The sequence below is a fragment of the Oryctolagus cuniculus genome, chromosome 13 (genome assembly GCF_964237555.1).
Source record: "Oryctolagus cuniculus chromosome 13, mOryCun1.1, whole genome shotgun sequence".
In the NCBI taxonomy this organism is placed as follows: domain Eukaryota; kingdom Metazoa; phylum Chordata; class Mammalia; order Lagomorpha; family Leporidae; genus Oryctolagus; species Oryctolagus cuniculus.
The window spans coordinates 56865929-56885649 of NC_091444.1; the positions used below are offsets into that span (position 1 = coordinate 56865929).

The following is a 19721-nucleotide window of genomic DNA, read 5'->3' on the forward strand; positions in this document are numbered from 1 at the left end:
CTCTAACATGGAAAGTGATGCTAAATTTCCCCTTCTTAATGTCTCTAATTCTGAAATTTTGTAAGCGTGAGATGGTGTCTCACCTCTTCTGATCTCCGTCAACCCATAAGGAAGTTTGCCACGTGCATGGCATCAGTACTTTAGAAAGTGACTTGGCTGCCAATGAACTGATACTGTTAATTTGGTTTTTAAAACACACTATCTTAAAATTGTTCATTTGAGAGATGTTTCTAAGTATTTATAGCCAGCATGCCACGTTTCAGATTCATTTTGTGAGGTGCACACACAAACACACACATACTATTTCATTAAATATAATATCTTATAGATAGTTAATAATAACTGAGTACATACAGTCTACCAAACACTGTTCAACATGTCTTTAAAAACATAAAAGGAGGAAATTTCTGGATAATTACATGTTCACTTAAATCTTTTCCCAGATTATGGAACAAAACAAGGATACTTATTGTTAGTTCTATTTAAAGGGATCTGCATTATTAGGGGGAATAATCAGTGAAGAAGAAATGAGCAACATTGTAAAGAAGATTAAAAAGCCTGGGAGAGAAGACAGAATGACAAAACATTGAAGTTGGAGGGAGGGCGCATCCAGTCTGAATCTCTGAACACTTTAGGATAGATTATAAGTGCTAAGAGTAACTAAATGTAAATGTACCCAAGAAATCGATTCTGTCCCGGTTGCCCCTCTTCCAGGCCAGCTCTCTGCTGTGGCCCGGGAGTGCAGTGGAGGATGGCCCAGGTGCTTGGGCCCTGCACCCCATGGGAGACCAGGAAAAGCACCTGGCTCCTGGCTCCTGGCATCGGATCAGCGCAGTGCGCCGGCCGCAGCGCGCCGGCCGCGGCCACCATTGGAGGGTGAACCAACGGCAAAGGAAGACCTTTCTCTCTGTCTCTCTCTCTCACTGTCCACTCTGCCTGTCAAAAAAAAAAAAAAAAAAAAAAAGTACCCAAGAAATTTATTTCTAGACAACCCTACGTAATTCAATTTGTTCCTGCATTTATTGACTTTCATTTTTTAGGATTCTGTTGTTTTCAGAGATATAAAATTTATTGAAGCTTAATGTTATTTGCTTCTATTAAGTAAAGCTCAGTCTTTTTTTGGTAGGTGGGATTCTGTTGATCATTTCAGGGCTCCACATCTGAAGCAAAGTTCTGTAGAGGGTCATGAATATCATTGCATGAATCATGAGTATTTTACAGGGTTTGTAGTATTGATATTTTCTATTTTGGTACTACAACAGGGGCAGGTTTGGGCCTAGTAGTTATGATGGCTGTGTCCCATGTCAGGGTAGCTGGGACTGAGTCCCAGTTCTGGCTCACAATTCCAGCTTCCTGCTAATGTGAACCCTAGGAGGCAGCAGGTGATGGTTCAAATGAATAAGTTCCTGCCACCCATGTAGGATACCTGGATTGAGTTCTTGGTTCCCGACTTTGGCCTGGCCAGGTCCTGATCCATGTGAGTACTTAGAGGAGTGAACCAGCAGATGAGAGCTCTGTCTGTTTTTTTGTCTCTCCCTCTCTCTCTCTGTCTCTCAAATAATTATATAAATATATATATGTACATGTATTTATTAAAATTACAATAGCATACCCTCCCTTTTTCAAGTTTCTCAATTCCTTTGTTGTTTCCTTAGACATTCACCTGCTTTTTCTCTTTCCTACCAGTGCTGTTTCCTGAGTTTACCACTTTTCTTAAGCTTTATCCCATCCAGTGGTGACTCATTTCCATCTCTGTGTTCTTTGGATAACAGCTTCAGAGAACAGAAGGGATACCAGGCAAGAATCTTCTCATCCTTAAAACATATCTCCTTTTATAACTTTATTTTTCTCCTTTTTGTTCATTTCAGAAAATGAGCTATCTAATCTTGTCTAGCATTTTCTTTCTTTCCACTATTTTTTACGATCTTTCTTTTTGATTTTATCTATTTTGTGCTCAATGATAAAATATATTCAAGTTTCTTCATTTTAAATTTAAAAAAATTAAATTTAAAAGAAGGTGGGAAAGAAGGAGGGATGGAATAAGGGAGGAAGGAAAGGGATGAGGAAGAAAGGAAGGAAGGAGGGAAGGAAGGAAGGAAGGAAGGAAGGAAGGAAGGAAGGAAGGAAGGAGGGAAGGAAGGAAGGAGGGAAAGAAGGAAGGAAGGAATTCTTAATGACTATCCTTGCTTCTGTGGGAAGGGTCTGTATTGTTCTCTCTGTCAAAGCTTCACCAAAGCAAGTTTATCCAACTGCTATGAACTAGTTGCTTAATTTCTTGTCTTTATCATGCCATGGCATCTCATTTTATTCAAAACTCAGTTCCTTGGTGCTCTTGCTTTAATGGGATGCTGTGGTTCTCCTCCAGACTTTTCCATTTCCATTGAAGTTCTATTTTCCTCTGTTCAACCCAAGTACCAATTTTCTCTAAGATTCAGTTTGCCTCTTTTAACCCTCACATTACACCTTAGAGAAACTATTGTACACAGCACTTTTGATAGTTTCCAGATCCGCAGCATCAACTGATATTTTTTCTTAAACACTAAACTCATATATTTTTAAAATATTTTACTTATTTTTGAAAGGTAGAGTTACATACAGAGAGGGAGAAACAGAAAGATCTTCCATCCACTGGTTCATTCCTCAAATGGCCGCGATGGGTAGAGCTAAGCTGATATGAAACTAGGAGCCAGAGCTTCTTCTGGGTCTCCTACACGAGTTCTGGGGCCAAAGGACCTGGGCCATCTTCCACTGCTTTCTCAGGCCTTTAGCAGAGAGCTGGATCAGAAGAGGAACAGCTGAGATTCAAATCAGCACCCTAATACATCATAGTGCCAGCCCCATATTAATATTTTTAACATATTATATTCTCTTATCCTAGGAAGAATTGCCAAACCTCCAAACATACTGAAAAAAAATCAAATTGCTAAAGCATGAGCATCAGTGATTCACCTTGCTCATTAACACTTTACAAATGTAATATTCCAATGTTGCACATTTTTGCTAGATTCAGGGACAAATAACATTGGCCAATTTAAGGTCAACCTGTGCACTTGACTATATACCCCTTCCTGTTCTGTCAATATAGAGCTTGCTTTGGGTTTGTTATATTCCCCTGATTATATGATTTAAACCTCACAATTTCTGATAGTTGTTCCCACTTAACTTTAAAGTTATACTGCATCCATGTAAATAAGTGAATAAATAATAAAAATTACTTCCATTGAAGTAATTACTTCCTTTTAACCAATCTAATTGAGGTCTGATATTTTTGCTTTCTCTTCTTAATCAACTTTCTTGAACGACTAGCCTGTACTATGGTTCTGCTTTTCCATATCTTCATCGATCTTCTGCGCTTTGCAAGTTGATTTCCACATCTGTTAGACTGCAATGCTCTGAAAAAGATCATGCATATCATTCATATTCCAAAACTTAGTCCTTATCTTGTTCCACATAACCACAGCTGACACAGGAGTCACTCCCCGCTTCTTGATATTTTTTCTCTGGTTTTCATGAAAGAGTTGACTAGACCTTGCCTTTTATCCTTTCACCCAGAGTCTCCTGGACAAATGTTTCTTTTTCACATTTGCTCCTTAACTGGGGCTAGTGTTGTGGTGCAAGGGGTTAATCTGCTGCTTGCTCCAGTTCCTGATTCAGCTTCTTGCTAATATGCTAATAAAGGAATAGCAGAAGGAGATAACCCAAGTGCTTGGGCCCCTGCCACTCATGTGGGAGAACAAGATGGAGTTCCTGATTCCTGGCTTAAGCTTGATCTGGCTCAGGCTGTTGCAGGCATTTGGGGAGTGAACCAGGCAATGAGAAGATCTCTCCCTCCCTGTGTGTGTCTCTCCTTCTGTATCTGTCACTCTGCCTTTCAAATAAAGAAACTATTTTTAAAAAATTTTATTTATTTATTTATTTGAAAGTTAGAGTTACACAGAGAGAGAAGGAGAGAGAGAGAGAGAGAGAGGTCTTCCATCTGCTGGCTCACTCCCCAGTTGGCCTCAGGAACTGCACAAATCCGAAGCCAGGAGCCAGGAGCTTTTTCCAGGTCTCCCACACGGGTGCAGGGGCCCAAGGACTTGGGCCGTCTTCCACTGCTTTCCCAGGCCATAGCAGAGAGCTGGATCGGAAGTGGAGCAGCAGGGATGCAAACCAGTGCCCATATGGGACGCGGGCACTGCAGGCAACTGCTTTACCGGCTATGCCACAGCGCTGACCCCTAAATATTTTTTTTAAATGCAAAGTACACATTACTCAATGGTTGAACATAATTATTGTTTTATTTTTTTGTTATAGTAATTATTTTTAACTAATACCTATAGAAAGGTATTTCAGGAAATTCACAGAAACTAGAATTAACAGATAAATTTATTTAGGTGCCAGAAATTTTGAAATCCATGCATACTTTGTTCATCATTATACATTTTCCATAAAATTTTTGAAGACCCCTGTGAATATGTATGGATTTCAAAATTTTTTGCATCAAAATAATCTTATCTTCTAACTATATTTCAATGAGTTCTTTTTTAAGTCCTCCCAGATATTACAGACTCCAAAACCTGTCGTCTTCAGCAGAACCCTGCTCTCTGGCATTCGGACTGACATAGTAAATACTACAGGTCTCTCCTGAGATGCACCTCAAAAAATAGAAGCAGACATTGCCTGGAGGCCTGCTCCTCTGCCACATTCTCTTTCTCAGCTGACAGTTGAGTATCTGGCTTTGCAAAGTTTCCCAAACTCAAAGGTTTGCTGCTCTAAAATATACAGTTCTGTCCCTTCTTCCCATTCAAATGCCAATGTCCCATTGGACCTCATTTTCTTTCATCTAGGGAGTTACAATTGACTCCTAACTGATGTCTTTCTTGTTAGTTTTCCCCCATTTCCATACTAATGCATTCTCTTCATTGCAAATGTGCTTTTCTCTCTTCTCAGAGCCAAACTCTTCCATGACACTGTATGATCTACATAAAATCCAAATTATTCCAATATGGGATATATTGATTTCTACATTTCTTGGTCCTGCCTTCCTTTTATATTTCAATAAAAAATCATGGTTTCATTCTCAAACGTTGTTTCTCATGCCCTGTATCTTTATTCATGCAACCCTTCTCTCTGAAATGCCTCACTTCTCTTTATCCTGAATTGTCTGTCATCTGTACATCTGAGAGCCTACTTGTTTTTCTCTGCTTCCTAACTCAACTAGATTGATCTAATTGCACTCTCCACATCAGCCATGCATAATTATTTTGTGTATTATCCACATTAGATTCAAGTTCTGTGTTTATCAATCTTACCAACAAATACATATTATCTTACAGTCGCACCAGGTCTTATTTGGTGTACAGTTGGGACATTTAGTCATCTGATCTAAACTTCAAGGCAACTTAAAAATGACATGTTCCAGGCTGAAGCGAGCATGTCTTCAAAATGTTTTCTCTTTCTGGAGATTAATTTCCCAAGAGTGGAACCCAGTCATCATCTAACCTTTCAACCAAGTTAGAAAACCCAATTTTCTAACCCAACCTCCAATGTCTATTCCATCATTAAAATTTTTAATATTCTGCCTTTCAATTCATTTTCCATACTAGTATATTCGCTTAACTACAAATATACTAGTCTTACTTCTCAGAGCCAAAGAGTTCCATTGCCCCTCATAATCAACCTAAAATTCATCTCCACCTAAATGTTTCTAACTCCCACACTCCTCTCTATCCCTATAATTGATTCTTTCTTTGAGTTTTGGAAGGGGCTGCATGCCCTGCTATAATTTCAAATCTTTCCTTCCTAAATCTAGACAGCTCCACACAACTTCTCTGCCTGAGTTCTGTCTCCTCACAGCTTCCAAAGGGACCTCTCTATTTCATAATATATTGCTTTTAATATTCAAAGGACTTGCTAACTAAGATTTTCAAAAGTGTAGACTTCCATTATCTTTAGCATGAGATCCAAAGGCTTTCCTGTTTACCATGTTCGTCTCCAAGTATTTATCACGTACCTTGTGTTTCAACTATGGAGACCTGCTCTCAATTCTCGGGTCACGTAGTACACTTATGAACTCCTAAACTCACCTGTTCTCCTTTCTTAGAATGCCTTTCCCTTTCCCAGACTTTTCACAATTAGCTCATTTCTTCTGTTTCTTGAAGTGCCAATTCATTCATTCCCCCATCATTCTCATAGAAACTGATTTTTATTACCCTACTCTCCTCTGAGATCCCCTTTCTCCATACCACGGACATGGCTGAGCTGTAGCTCTCATAGTACTTACTGTATTGTATAATAAGTGTCACTTTTCTCATCCAACTCCTGAACAAACTCTGAGTTTTTTTCTGAATGGTGTGTCTGTTATAGTTTCCTCTGCATTATAACACCAGTTGTGGTACCTATTGTAAAAACACTTGATTGCTATTGGTTGAATGAATGAATACGAATTAAATTCAGGAAAGTTAAGTGACTTGAAGAATATTGGTGTATGCTTTAAAGTGGAATGCTATAAGGCAGCAAATAGCGTAAGTTCTGAGCATGACTTTGAAGAGTAAAAATCCTAAGCTTGACTCCTACTTTGGCTATTCACTAGCAATATTTGGATAGGTACTTAAGTTATCCAAGCATTTCTTCCATATCTGAAAATTGATAATGGTGATGATGGTGATTATTACCAGAGGTGGTTATTGCACGGATCAATGAACAAAACTTATACAAAGTGATTATTACAGAACTTGACAAATGAGATTGGCCCTCAGTAAATATCACTTATCACTATTTTTTCTTTAGTTCTAGCAAGTTACTTTAAGTTGTACTTTTCAATTGATGTGTCTTTTATTTAGAAATCACTGCAAGAATAAAAGTCCATGGGATTGGGGCCGGTGCGGTGGCACACTAGGTTAATCCTCCACCTGCGGCGCCCGCATCCCACATGGGTGCCGGATTCTAGTCCCGGTTGCTCCTCTTCCAGTCCAGCTCTCAGCTGTGGCCTGAGAAGGCAGTGGAGGATGCCCCAAGTGCTTGGGCCCCTACACCCACATGAGAGACTAGGAAGAAGCTCCTGGCTGCTGGCTTTGGATCAGCGCAACTCTGGCCGTTGTGGCCATTTGGGGAGTGAACCAATGGAGGGAAGACCTTTCTCTCTATCTCTTTCTCTCACTGTCTGCAACTCTACCTGTCAAATAAATAAATAAAAATCTTAAAAAAAAGTCAATGGATAATTTGTGTTAAACTTTGGAAAATTATCGTTAAATTCAATACTCAGATTTTTATAGATATAAAAGTGACAGTTAAGATCACATAGTTCAAAACCCTCATTCTTTTAAAAGCCTGTGATTACTGATTTATTTGCTTTTATTATTAGATAAGCACACACACACACACACAAAGAGAGAGACAGACAGACAAAATGAGAGTTCTTCCATCTGCTCACTGACTCCCCAAATACCTCTAATTACCCCATGCCAGGGGCCAAAGCTGGGAGCTAGGAACTTAGTCCTGGTCTCCCCCATGAATGGCAGAGACCCAGCTGCTTGAGCCATCAGTGGTCCCTCCAGAGTCTGCATTGACAGGAAGGTACAATCAGGAGCAGAGCCACAACTCAAACCCAGGGACACTGGTATGGGACAAAGACATTTTAACCACTAGGCCAGATAACTTCCTTGAAATCCTCACTTTTTATATAGGGAAAAGAGTGGCGTAAGAAGATTAAGATTTAAGTCACAGAGCTTGTTAGAGGATTGTTGTTAACGATCCAAAACTGGGACCAAAGTATCTATTAGTGGCTACCATCCAGTTGCCTGGGTTGAAGAAACCCATGTGATGATTAGATTTTAAGGAAAATGAGAGCACCCAGAGCTGCAAGTCTATGTCAGGGAGCAGGCAGATCTCAATATGGGTGGGGAAGTGGCCTTGCCACATAACCACACACCAACTAGACTATTCTGTTTCCTAATTTCCTTTGTTTGAGAGGCTTATTCTTTTCCAAATAAAGGCAAAATAACTCAGTGGAAAATTATGAAATACCATTACATACAAATTTGATTAAAATTACAGTGACTGTAAACTCTAAGTTGAGATGGACACATTCCCCAGGCTGGCATGCAGCTCTGATCACATTTAATCTCACCATTTCTGTCTAACTTTAACCATGTTGGCTTTCCCTTGTTAAGTGATCTTCCAGGACAGTCAGGCTTAATCATATCACCAATTTATTTGAAGTACTCCAGCAGGTTAGAGTAAAGAAAGGAAATCTCTATTAAAGAAGATGGATGCCACAGATAAAACATGACATAAAAATATCAGTTTGTGTCAGAAGGGGGAAAGTTAGTATATAACAGACTATTTCTCCCTCTTGTGGGAATTCAAACAGGAGCTTCTTCAGTTAAGGAAGTTTCCTTATTTCATGGTAATAAATCCAATTATCCCAATTATTTCTCACCAAATCTGAAGACTTAACAGAATAAAATAATATCCTTAGTAACTGAAGCTTCTAGATGTCTGTCATCATCTCAAAGTTTATAGGATTGTCTATTTTTGTTCTGAAACTTCTACAAAATAGCAAAGATTAGCTTTAGAAAGCATTGTGCTTTTTCATTCAGTTCATTTCCTTTTTATTATTGTTCAAAACCATTTGATTGCTAGACAAAGTGAACAATTCTTTCAAACTATGGGGCCCTATTTTTGTCCTTTATGTTTTAAGAAAAAACATAAGGGACAGCATTTGACATGGGGCCCTTTATGATAACTACTGTAGAAAAAAATCTCTGGGATTTTTGGTGCCTTATCATTGCATTGCCTTATGTACCATTGATCTTTTTATTTTATAAAAGAGTGATTTCATTTTAGATTGCCCTACGATGGAGAGGTTAGTGATGATAATTATTATTGAAAACTGTGGGTAATGCTACTCTTGAATTGCATGCTTTGTGCACTACAATTTTAAGATACCTTTCTTTTCATGGAAGCCACATGAAATACTTTTACTAAAATCAATTTAGTCCCTAAACTAAAAGGTCATATATTTTAGAAGGGAATGTTGAGAACTAGGTGTAGAGGAATTATAGGAATTATTTGGAGAAAAGCTTTTTTTTTTTTTTTTTTTGGCATGTGTGTGAACCCATGATTATCAGATTTGAGCAGGAAAGACCTTTCCAAAGCCCTCAAGTATTGAAAATTAGAGCTACTTGGGTGTGTGCTTGTTGAATAAATCATCATTATCCAAGCACCAGTAACAACTGTCAATGTTCTAGAGTTTGTGCTGATGACCTGGGAAAGACAATTTGAAGGTATAATGACATCACTTGGGAAGTGCAATACCAAAGCATCTACTCTCAGAGAGCATAAGGAAATTTGCAGACCTAAAATACTCATTCCACTACCATTTTTCTAACTCGTTCAAGAGATATTTGTAGAACTTGCTGGTAATCTTAGAATCTCATGTATAAAAGAATTTTGAGCAGATTTAAGTTACTTGTGATCTTTCAAAAATTCTTCTTATATATCTCTTGACTTACTGTATTGTATAATAAGTATGTCAGGTTTATATTTATAATAGCTTACTGGAGGGTAAAAGCCCATATGTGTTGTTTTACTGGAAACTCAGTTCCCAGAGATATGATGCTTTAGCCCAGAGCCACAAGAACAATGTGGGGTGGTTCTCTTGTTAAAGGAGCTGTTATATTTTTATGTTGATTCTGGTTACAACTTTTCATGGCTTGTTTTCATTTCCTAAATTCTTTGGTGAAAATATGCAATCACCAGTTTAACAAGTTTTATAAAAAAGTCATAATCTTAGGCAATTTTGAAAAAGAAAAGTCTAGCCAGTGTTTCAAATGAGTTGATCAGTTAGGCACAGAATGGATTGCAATGGCATCACTGGGCCCCAGCTTCTTAAGAATCCATCTGTTTATCTTGTTGACCTTACCAGAAAGCCCTACAGATCTTTCTTACCCAACACCCCTACATACATACTGAATGAAGGGTAGATGCTTCATGTCATCATCAGAAGTAGTCACATAATAAAGAAAGCAAAATCCACATAGTTTTGATGACATTTTACCTTTGGGCAACTTTGGCTGCTGAACATAGGGATTCATCAAATATTCCCTTCAAGAAAGCCCCAAGAGTCCTTTCACAGGGATGTGGAGAGACAGAGATGGAAAACAATTCAGGTTAAACTATTCTTGATGTGGCTTTGGCAGAGCTTCATGCTAAATCCAAAGCTCTACTTGGATATAAAGGGCTGTTCTAAGGCTAGAAAGTCATAAAACCCCAGCAGGCAGGCTGTTTATCATTTCCCTGGCAAGTCCTTGGTAATACTGGAACTGAGAAACCAGAACACTTGGACAGTGAGGGAGCCAGTGAGGTATGTTTTCCAGTGCAGATTTATCTCACTCACCAAATGTAATGAGAAGGGGCCCAGAGCTAATCACTTAATAAATTGATTAAGTTAATTTAATATAATTGTGGCTGTTAAGTGTTGGGATTCTTTTAATCCAGAGAAAACAGTATATCCTATTCATAAAATATTTCTCTTTCAATTCAGAGAAAACTTTCTTCTTGTGATCAACATTTTTAAAACATGTATTAGGGATTATAGACAGGTGAAGAGTGACTGGTTCGTGAGAGGCATGGTCATTGAGGATCTATTTGTACTAATATTTGTACTGATGTTACGAATATTACTGAGCACCTCCTTCATTATACTCATATAGAGAAAATCAGCCACAGCATTTTCAAAGTTCCATACAAAATCTCATTATTTAAAAGGCAATTCTATCCCACTGAGTAAAATTTGATATCCATGTAACTATTTAAATAGAGGTAAAACTTCTAAGAGCCTCTGTGTCCTCAAAATATAACAAAGGAATTAAAGCTTACTATACTTCCTAGTAAGGGTTAAATAAGATGAAGTAAATAAAAATGTTAGCACAGTGCCAAGTAATAGCTTCAAGGATTAGTAAATTTAGGTATATTTTCTTCACCTACATTTTCTGTATCCCTGGAAATTGTTCTCAGGGTTTCCCACATCATCTTTTTTTTCCTTTCTGTAATTTCATATTCATTTTGTGCTAAGAAACCAGAATGAGGCATGGTGATTTTATTTTCTGTATATCACATAGTGGAAGAAACAAAAACACAGAATGCAGGCACTTTGAAATTGACTTCTCTTCTCCACATCCTAAGGGTTGTGTGATTTTAAACAAATACATATACACATGGTGAGTGCACTTATCTGTGATGTATAGATAACAATACCACGTTTGTGTACTGTAGTGAAAGATTAGAGATCATGAGCATTCTATTTCAGATGTATGTTAGATGTTAGATAAATGACCATTAGTTTTGGCTGAATTCATTCCCTTTCTCCTCCTCTTTACCTGACTCCTTGCTCTTCTTATTCTTAGACCTCTTATAAACACACCAGAACAAAAGTCTAAAATATTTTCTACTATCAATAAGAATGGAATTATAAAATGTTTCTATGTTTGTAAAATTTGAATACATCTTAAGAAGTTAGTTTAAAAGCAAAGACACTAAAATTAGTGCTAACCTGTTTTAATGATATAAAATTTGCCTATTATGCAGCATTATTTTTAAGATCCTCCAATGAGATTTGTGAATGGTCAGAAGTTATAAATTGAGTTATATGATAATAAATAGTTGTGCATCTTGTCAAACCTTTCAATATTTTATTTCCTTTTCTTTAATAGAATTTCACATCTGGGCTACTGAGATAAGTGGGAAAAAATGCCAACAGACTTAAAACAGGGTTAACCAACATGCCATAGATAAAAATGATTGACATTGAAGATGTATCTCCATCCCAAAATGGACTTAATTCTTCTTTCCTGTTCATCAATTCTTTCTATTTCTCCTCTTTAATTCTCAACCATATCGTTAGTCTGGGCTTTGAACGTTGCTGGTGGTAAGTATTGCTTAGCTAGTGGAACATAGCTCATAGGGTTAAAAGGTAACAAGATAACTGACCCCATCGTAGAGTCTCAAGTTTCTTTCCAACCAGTGCACTTACGCCATCTCTTCATAAGCCTAGAAAAGTAGTCTAGAAACACAATTTTTAACCTGGCAGCACTTGCACCCCTCTTATTGCTGAGTACACATATTGAAGGACTTTGAGCAGAGTACAGACTTGTGGGGGGAGCAGTGAAAGAACAATATGCATCTGTCTAGGAGATGCTCTTGAAGGCACGTCCACCTAAGCACAGAGATTTGGAATTGCCTCAAAGACAGGCAGGGGTCAGAGAGTGCCTGCTGGATCAGTAATAGAATATTTAAATCAAAGTCCTTCTTGGGAGGGATTCAAGTTAGAGAAGAAAGCAGGAGTAACCTGATCCAAACCATGGCACCAAGGCTAGCAGCTGCACTGAGGGCCCTTTGGCCTGCTTCACTTGGATGGCCCAGTGAGCCAGAGAGAACACAGCTTTAAATGCTCGCTGGATTAGTGATAAAGGCAAAGTGGAGATAGAGTTGCTTTGATTTCTGCAAAACCAGCTTGATAAGCTGGTTTGCTATATGTAAGAAAGGCCTTAGTTTTGACAAAATAATCATCGCAACAACCCATCCAATTCTATTGTCATGATGTGATTAGAAAATATTACTCTTAAAGTCTCAGGATGAATTGCCAACCACTTGAGTTCCCAGAATCATGTTAGAGAGGTGTTAGAGAAAAAGCAACGTCCTCCTTCAAAGATACCCACATCCTAATCCCCAGAACCTGTGAATATGTTACCTTACATGGCAATAGAGACTTTGCAGTTGTGGTGAAGTCAAGGACCTTGAGATGGGGAGATTATCTTGGATTATCCAGGTGGGCCCGATATAAACACATGAGCACTTACAGGAAGAGAACCTTTCTTGACTGTATTCAGAGGGAAACATAGGTGCTAGAGGATGACTAGGGTAATGCAACATTCCTGGATTTGAAAATGGAGAAAAAGCAATCGTGAGCTAATGAATGCAGGCATCCTCTAGGAACTGGAAAAAGCAAAGAAATGGATTCTCTCTAGAACTCCAGGAAGGAACATACCTTGTGGACAACTTGTTTTAGCCCTGTTAAACCCATGGCAGACTTTGAACCTACAGAACTATGCATTAATAAATTTGCTTTTTTTTTTTTTGAAAGGCAGAGTTACAGTGAGAGGGAGAGATAGAGAGACAAAGAGATCTTCCACCTGCTGGTTCACTCCCTAGGTGGACACAATGGCCAGTGCTGAGCCAGGAGCTTCAACTAGGTCTCGCACATGAGCAGCAGAGGCCCAACCACCTTGGCCATTCTCTTCTGCATTACTATGCCATCCAGCAGGGAGCTGGATAGGAAGCAGAGCAGGTGGGACATGAACTGGTGCCCATATGGGATGCTGGATTTGCAGGTAGTGGCTTTACCTGCCACAGCACACGCTTGCCACAATTTGCATTGTCGTAAACCACTAACTTTGTGATAATTTGCTATGGCAGCAATAGGAAGCCAACAGAAGAGTTACAGGTTGTAGACACGGAACCCTGCTCATCTCTGCATTTTAGTCTCTCATGGCTAAGAGCTAGGAGAACCTTGAGAACCACCCTTGGTGCCTGCTGCTCTTCAATCAAAGAAGGGACTCCAGAGAGAAGACAAGAAAGGAACTATAGACTTACATGCAACACAGTTCCTAAATGGAAACTCAGTACCGGGGTGCGGCTAAGAGATTTTTGGCATTTCCTGTTCGGTGGTGTGTACTTGGGAAACAGAAGTTTAAACATAATTTATTGCTAAAGAGAAAAAGAGTATGGAGGAGTGAGTAGTAGCTATTCAGTGTTTATGCCCAGCAGGTGTTTCAAATGTTTATCATGCCTAATTCAGCTAATATTCCAGAGAAAATGGATAAAACTGAGACTGAGACTGACTATGTGAGCTTCCCAAGGTCACAGAGTCTCTTGGTAGATGGGACACTCTGTGAAAAGCAGGCCTGCATGACCCCAAAGCTCATAGGCTTTCCACAACCCTGAGCTGTTCCTGATCTAGCTTTTAAATCCCATTGCTTCAACGTTATTATCATGAGGTCACGTTGGGCTCGTGCTATGGAGGCTGAGGCTTGCTGATATGTCTGTTCTTGCCTTGGAGCTAGTTCAGAAAATCATGATGGAAAAAAGGGTGCGAAGCAAAGGTCATCAAAAAGTAAACATATTTTAATCAGGAATGGCTTTTTTGTTTTGTGTCATGCTTGGGAAAACCTTCTTCACAACCAGATGGTTTAAAAAATATTTCCTCTATGGCTTATCCTGATGTACTTCCTTTCAGTTAAATCTCAGGTTCATGGAAAATTTACACTGGCGAAATGTGAGCCATTGAGTCAACTCTATTTAGATGAGCGTTCAGTTGTCCCAACACCATTTATTGTGTAATTCTTCATTTATTCAGAATGCCACCACAATCACTTCTTAAATTCCCATGTGTATACTATGGTCTTTCTGACCTTTCTATTCTGACTTTAAGCAAATAAAAAGACAATAAACTGTATTTTTAAAAAGAATTTATTTGAAAGTTAGAGTTACACACACACACACACACACATACAGAGAGAGAGAGAGAGAGAGAGAGAGAGAGAGGTCTTCTATTTGCTGGTTCACTCCACAATTGGCTGCAACAGCTGGAGCTGCGCCGATGCAAAGCCAGGAGCCAGGAGCTTCTTCTGGGTCTCCCATGTGGATGCAGGGACCCAAGCACTTGGGCCATCTTCTACTGCTTTCCCAGGCCATAGCAGAGAGATGGATGGAAAGTGAAGGAGTTGCGATTCAAACTGGCACCCATATGGGATGCTGGCACTGGGGGTGGTGGCTTTACCCGCTACGCCACAATGCCAGCTGCAAACTGTATTTTTTTTTAAAAAAATGCAATATGTGTCATAGATACAGAGCATAACATGTAAATGCCTTCAAAATCCATTAAAATGAGTTGAGGGTAGAAATAGATCTTAAATGAAAAGTTAACCTTTTAGTGTGGGGATGAAAATTAAATAAATTCTGAGACACATTTTGCATGATAGATTGGTGAAAATCCAAATGTTATTAACACAGAATGTTGGAAGGAATATGTTGTTGTTGAGGATATAAATTGATATAGCTGTAAAGAGAGTTGTTTAGCAATACCTATCAAAGTTACAAATACACATAGCCCTTGATCTAGCGATTTTTCTCCTAGAAATTTATGTTAAAGTAGAAGTTATAAATATTTCAGTGACCTATGTGTAAGATTTTTCATTATAATCTTGCATGTAATTTTTAAAAAAAATCAAAGAGTCATCAGGAAGGTAAAGCAAAAAATAAATTTGTACAGTACATTTAACAAGTGACTATGCAGCTTCCCAAACAGTGAAAACATGTTCCGTATACATTTATAGTGTCTTTTAGATATATTGTTATAAGTGTTGGCCGGTGCCATGGCTCCACAGGCTAACCCTCCGCCCGTGGCGCTGAGACCCCGGGATTCTAGTCCCGGTCGGGGCGCCGGATTCTGTCCCGGTTGCTCCTCTTCCAGTCCAGCTCTCTGCTGTGGCCCGGGAGAGCAGTGGAGGATGGCCCAAGTGCTTGGGCCCTGCACCCCATGGGAGACCAGGAGAAGCACCTGGCTCCTGGCTTCGAATCAGCGTGGTGTGCTGGCCGCAGTGCGCCGGCCGCAGCGGCCATTGGTGGGTGAACCAACTGAAAAGGAAGACCTTTCTCTCTGTCTCTCTCTCTCACTGTCCACTCTGCCTGTCAAAAAAAAAAAAAAAAAAAAAGATACATTATTAGAAGTGCCAACAGGGGACACTTGGGAATACCTGGGTAAAATTTCTGGTGTCCCCTCTAGAGAGGTGGAACAGGACTGCTACTGTTATCTATTGTGTAGAGGTCATGAACATTGTCATTCAGGAATATATAGGACAGCCCCCCACTGCACAGATTCATCCAGCCCAAAATGTCAACAGAGCTGGGGTTGAGAGAAACACTACTTTAGAATGATGATCAGAAACTCATCAATGACAAACCTTTTAGGTGAATGATTCAGGGTGGAGAGAAATTTTTCACTGTATGCCATTTTGTAATTGCTGAATTATATACATGTGCTAGTGATTAAAAAATAAATAGCACTGTCTTTCTTTTGAAGAGTAATAGTTGATCTTTTAAAAAGGAGTGAGGCTTTCAGGGAAAGAAAAGAAAAAATCTTTTATTTTATTTTATTTTGTCTCATTGTTTGTGGCACCTTGTTCTCTGGAAAAGCTCAAGGACATATGTATTGATTGTTCCAACATAGATAACGTTTTTCTGTCCTGGAAATGTTCTCCAAATGGTAGAATAAATAGTAGTATGAAGTTGCAATGTATTGTATCTGACCATGCAGACTTTGGTCTTAGCAAACACCAGAGAAAATTGTAACCTCAATGACTAGAAGTTACAAATGTGTAAGTCAATGTTTTCTCCTGGCAAGGGCAGATATTCCTGTAAAAAGAACTGATAGGGTAAAGGTGCCTTTTGATTAGAACTCCTGACAATGGTGACTTTCTCTAAAGACCTCTAAAGATTTCTCTAGAATCATTTCATTGATGTACTATAAACTGTCATTATTGGCTTGTCCATATCACCACTAGTTATTGGCAGAAAGATGGAAAAATTGTATTTACCATTACATATCTATCCAACCTCTTAATTACCAAGTAAAGAGTTCAGTAGAGCCTTGAGTGTGCTGGAAGACAAGTCAATTGTGATCAAGGTAGGATATTGTCCAGAGTATATACATGTGGGTTTCTTGGTGAGGGAATTTCAAGAGTCTGTCCACCAGATCTACTCTGATTTTAGGATGAGCTCTCTCTCCATATCTTGATCATTTCAGAATTTTCTTTGAAATTTCAACTGTTATTTTGGGTTTAAAATTATATCAAAAAAGTCAATCACAAAAAAAAAAAACAGGAGTATGTGAATACCTGTGTGTATTAAACACTGGTGGTGCTGCAGGTAGTGAGTTAGCCATTTTCAGCACAATAGGGGAGTGCCAGGCAAGCTCTCTTTGATGAAAGCTAAGATTCTCACAGGTGTCATTAGCACCCAACACTTACCATTGTGCTTTCTTTGGGTACTTTTTCTGATTCATTTGCACCTTTTGTTTGTTTTTAAGACAGAGAGAGGGAAAATATAGAGAGAAAGGTCTTCCATCCACTGGTTCTCTTCTCAAATGGCCTCCAACAGCTGAATATGGACTGACCTGAAGCCAGGAGTCAGGAGCTTCTTCCAGGTCTCCTATGTGGGTGCAGGGGCCCAAGCACTGGGCCATCTTCCCCTGCTTTCCCAGGCCATAAGCAGAGAGGTGGATCAGAAGAGGAGCAGCTGGGAAATGAACTTGTGCCCATATGGGATGCTGGCACCATAGGTAGAGGCTTAGCCTACCATGCCACAGTGTCAGCCTCTGTTTCATCTTTAAATTATGGAAAAATCAGGGCAAGCATTGTGGCATAGTGGATGCCACTGCCTGGGATGCCAGCATCCTATATGCATGCCATTTCAGTTCTGGTTGTTCCACATATGACACAGCTCCTTGCAAATGTGCCTGGGAAAGCAATGGAAGAGGCTCAAGTGCTTGGGCCCTGTCACCCACGTGGGAAACCTGGGTGAAGTTTCTGGCTCCTGGCTTTGGCCTGGCCCAACCCTAGCTGTTGTGACCATTTGGAGAGTGAACCAGAGAAAGAGTTATGTTGCGAAACAGAGAGAGATGTCATTTATCTACTGACTTTATTTATTTGAAAGTCAGAGTTACACATACAAAGAGAGAGAGAGAGAGAGAGACACACACACACAGAGAGAGAGAGAGAGAGAGAGAGATACAGAGAGAAAGAGACAGAGAGACAGAGAGAGGTCTTCCATCCACTGGTTCACTCTCCAAATGGCCACTATAACCAGGGCTGAACCAGCCAAAGCCAGGAGCCAGGAGCTTCTTCTGGGTCTCCCACACGGATGCAGGGGCCTAAGCACTTGGGCCATCTTCCACTGCCTTCCAAGGGCATTAGCAGAGAGACAGATCAGAAGATGAGCATCCAGGACACAAACAGTGCTCATATGGGATGCTGGCATTACAGGTGGCAGCTTAACCCATTAGGCCATAAGGCTGGCTTCAGTCAGTGACCTCTTGTACAGCATTGTTAAGCCTTTTTATTTTTTAAGTTCCTTTTGTGAAAAATTGAAATAAGTTTATTCTATTATCAAGAAACTGTATTTTCTGCTCCCTGTATATCAAATAAACAATAATGAAAAACTATGAGAGGTAAAAGGATGAAGAAAGAATATTTAATCTTTATTGCTCAAAATATTGTTCTATATTTAAAAAATAAGTGTTAAGTGACTTTCATATGTACTGAAATATATTTGACTAAGGGTCTATAATAAATATAGAAACTCAATATTACTGGTAGAACTATAAATGGGAGTAACACACTTTTATTTTTGGAAAATAGTGATAATAAAAGCTAAGTCTTGTTACCAGGACAGATAAGAAGCATGACAAAATAAAGAAGGCAACAAAGAGGGGCTGATGCTGTGGCATGGAGGGTAAAGCCAATGCCTTAGATGGCAGCAACCTATGTGGGCACTCCCTGTTAATGTTTCTGGGAAAGAGCAGAGGATGGCCCCAGCATTTGGGCCCCTGTACTCACATGGGAGACCCAGAAGAAACTTCTGGTTCCTGGCTTCAGCCTAGCCCATCTCTGGCTGTGTGGCCATTTGGGGAATGTTCTAGCAGATGGAAGATTCTCTCTCTGTCTCTCTCTCTCTCTGTCTCTCTCTTTCTGTCTCTCTCTCTCTGTCTCTGTGTAACTCTGCCTTTCAAATAAATAAATAAATCTTTGGGAGGAAAAGAAGGCAACAAAGAAAGAGAAGAAAGGAATGAGAAAAGGAAAAAATGAAGCGAGAGGAATGTTGTAGTAGCAGAATTAATCCAAACAGTGGAACCAGAAAGGAGCTATTGTCACGGACAGGGACAAAAATTATATCACAATCAGCTTGTTAGCAAATGGACCCATACACATCACCGACCTTTATTTTAGAGGGGACATGAAAAAGTTCATGGAAAATAAAAGATAAGTTCATTGAGCAAAACATGCTCAAAATTTGCTCATAATTTTTCAAATATGCATTTTCTACAAACTTTCTGAAAATCCCCTCATGTGTTTAGCATACATTTAGAAAACCTGAGAGTGATTCTTAAGTATGTTTCAAGAAGAATACATTCTGAGCTCTCTCTTGTCTGTTGAGGTTGATAGCTTCCTCTACAGAATTCAGGAATATTTTTTAAGAGTACACCATCAACAATTATAATTTAATGCATACTGAAAACTGAAAAAAACACCTGTCTTTGGAATTAAGCGACCTTATGTCAAAAATTAAATTAATCAAGGAATAAAAACATGTTGTCATTTGTAAAGACAATATATATTTTGAGAGTTTTTGTTTTCCAGTTAATGGTGTTTAGTAGTGCCAAACCACGTACATAGTTTAATCCAAAATCTCTTTGGAGCAAAAGAACAGAGTCAGATGCATTGCCTGGAAAAGGGTGATTCCTAGTATGAGATGAAAGCTCCTGAATGATATATAATTCTTTTATCACAACATGATTTTCAAATATTTACCTTTTTATGAATGCATCTGGACAGCAAATGCAGAAACTCTTAGTCTTCAGTTGTCAACTCTGATCTTTAGCCATGAGAAGAGTTATTAGTTAA

The 19721-nt window shown here is 39.1% G+C and overlaps 1 protein-coding gene across 3 annotated transcripts in view; it reads left to right on the forward strand.

Annotated features, from left to right (window-relative positions):
- GREM2 (gremlin 2, DAN family BMP antagonist) overlaps positions 1–19721 on the forward strand; it is a 126990-nt gene that overhangs the window by 72324 nt on the left and 34945 nt on the right. The window lies entirely within an intron of this gene.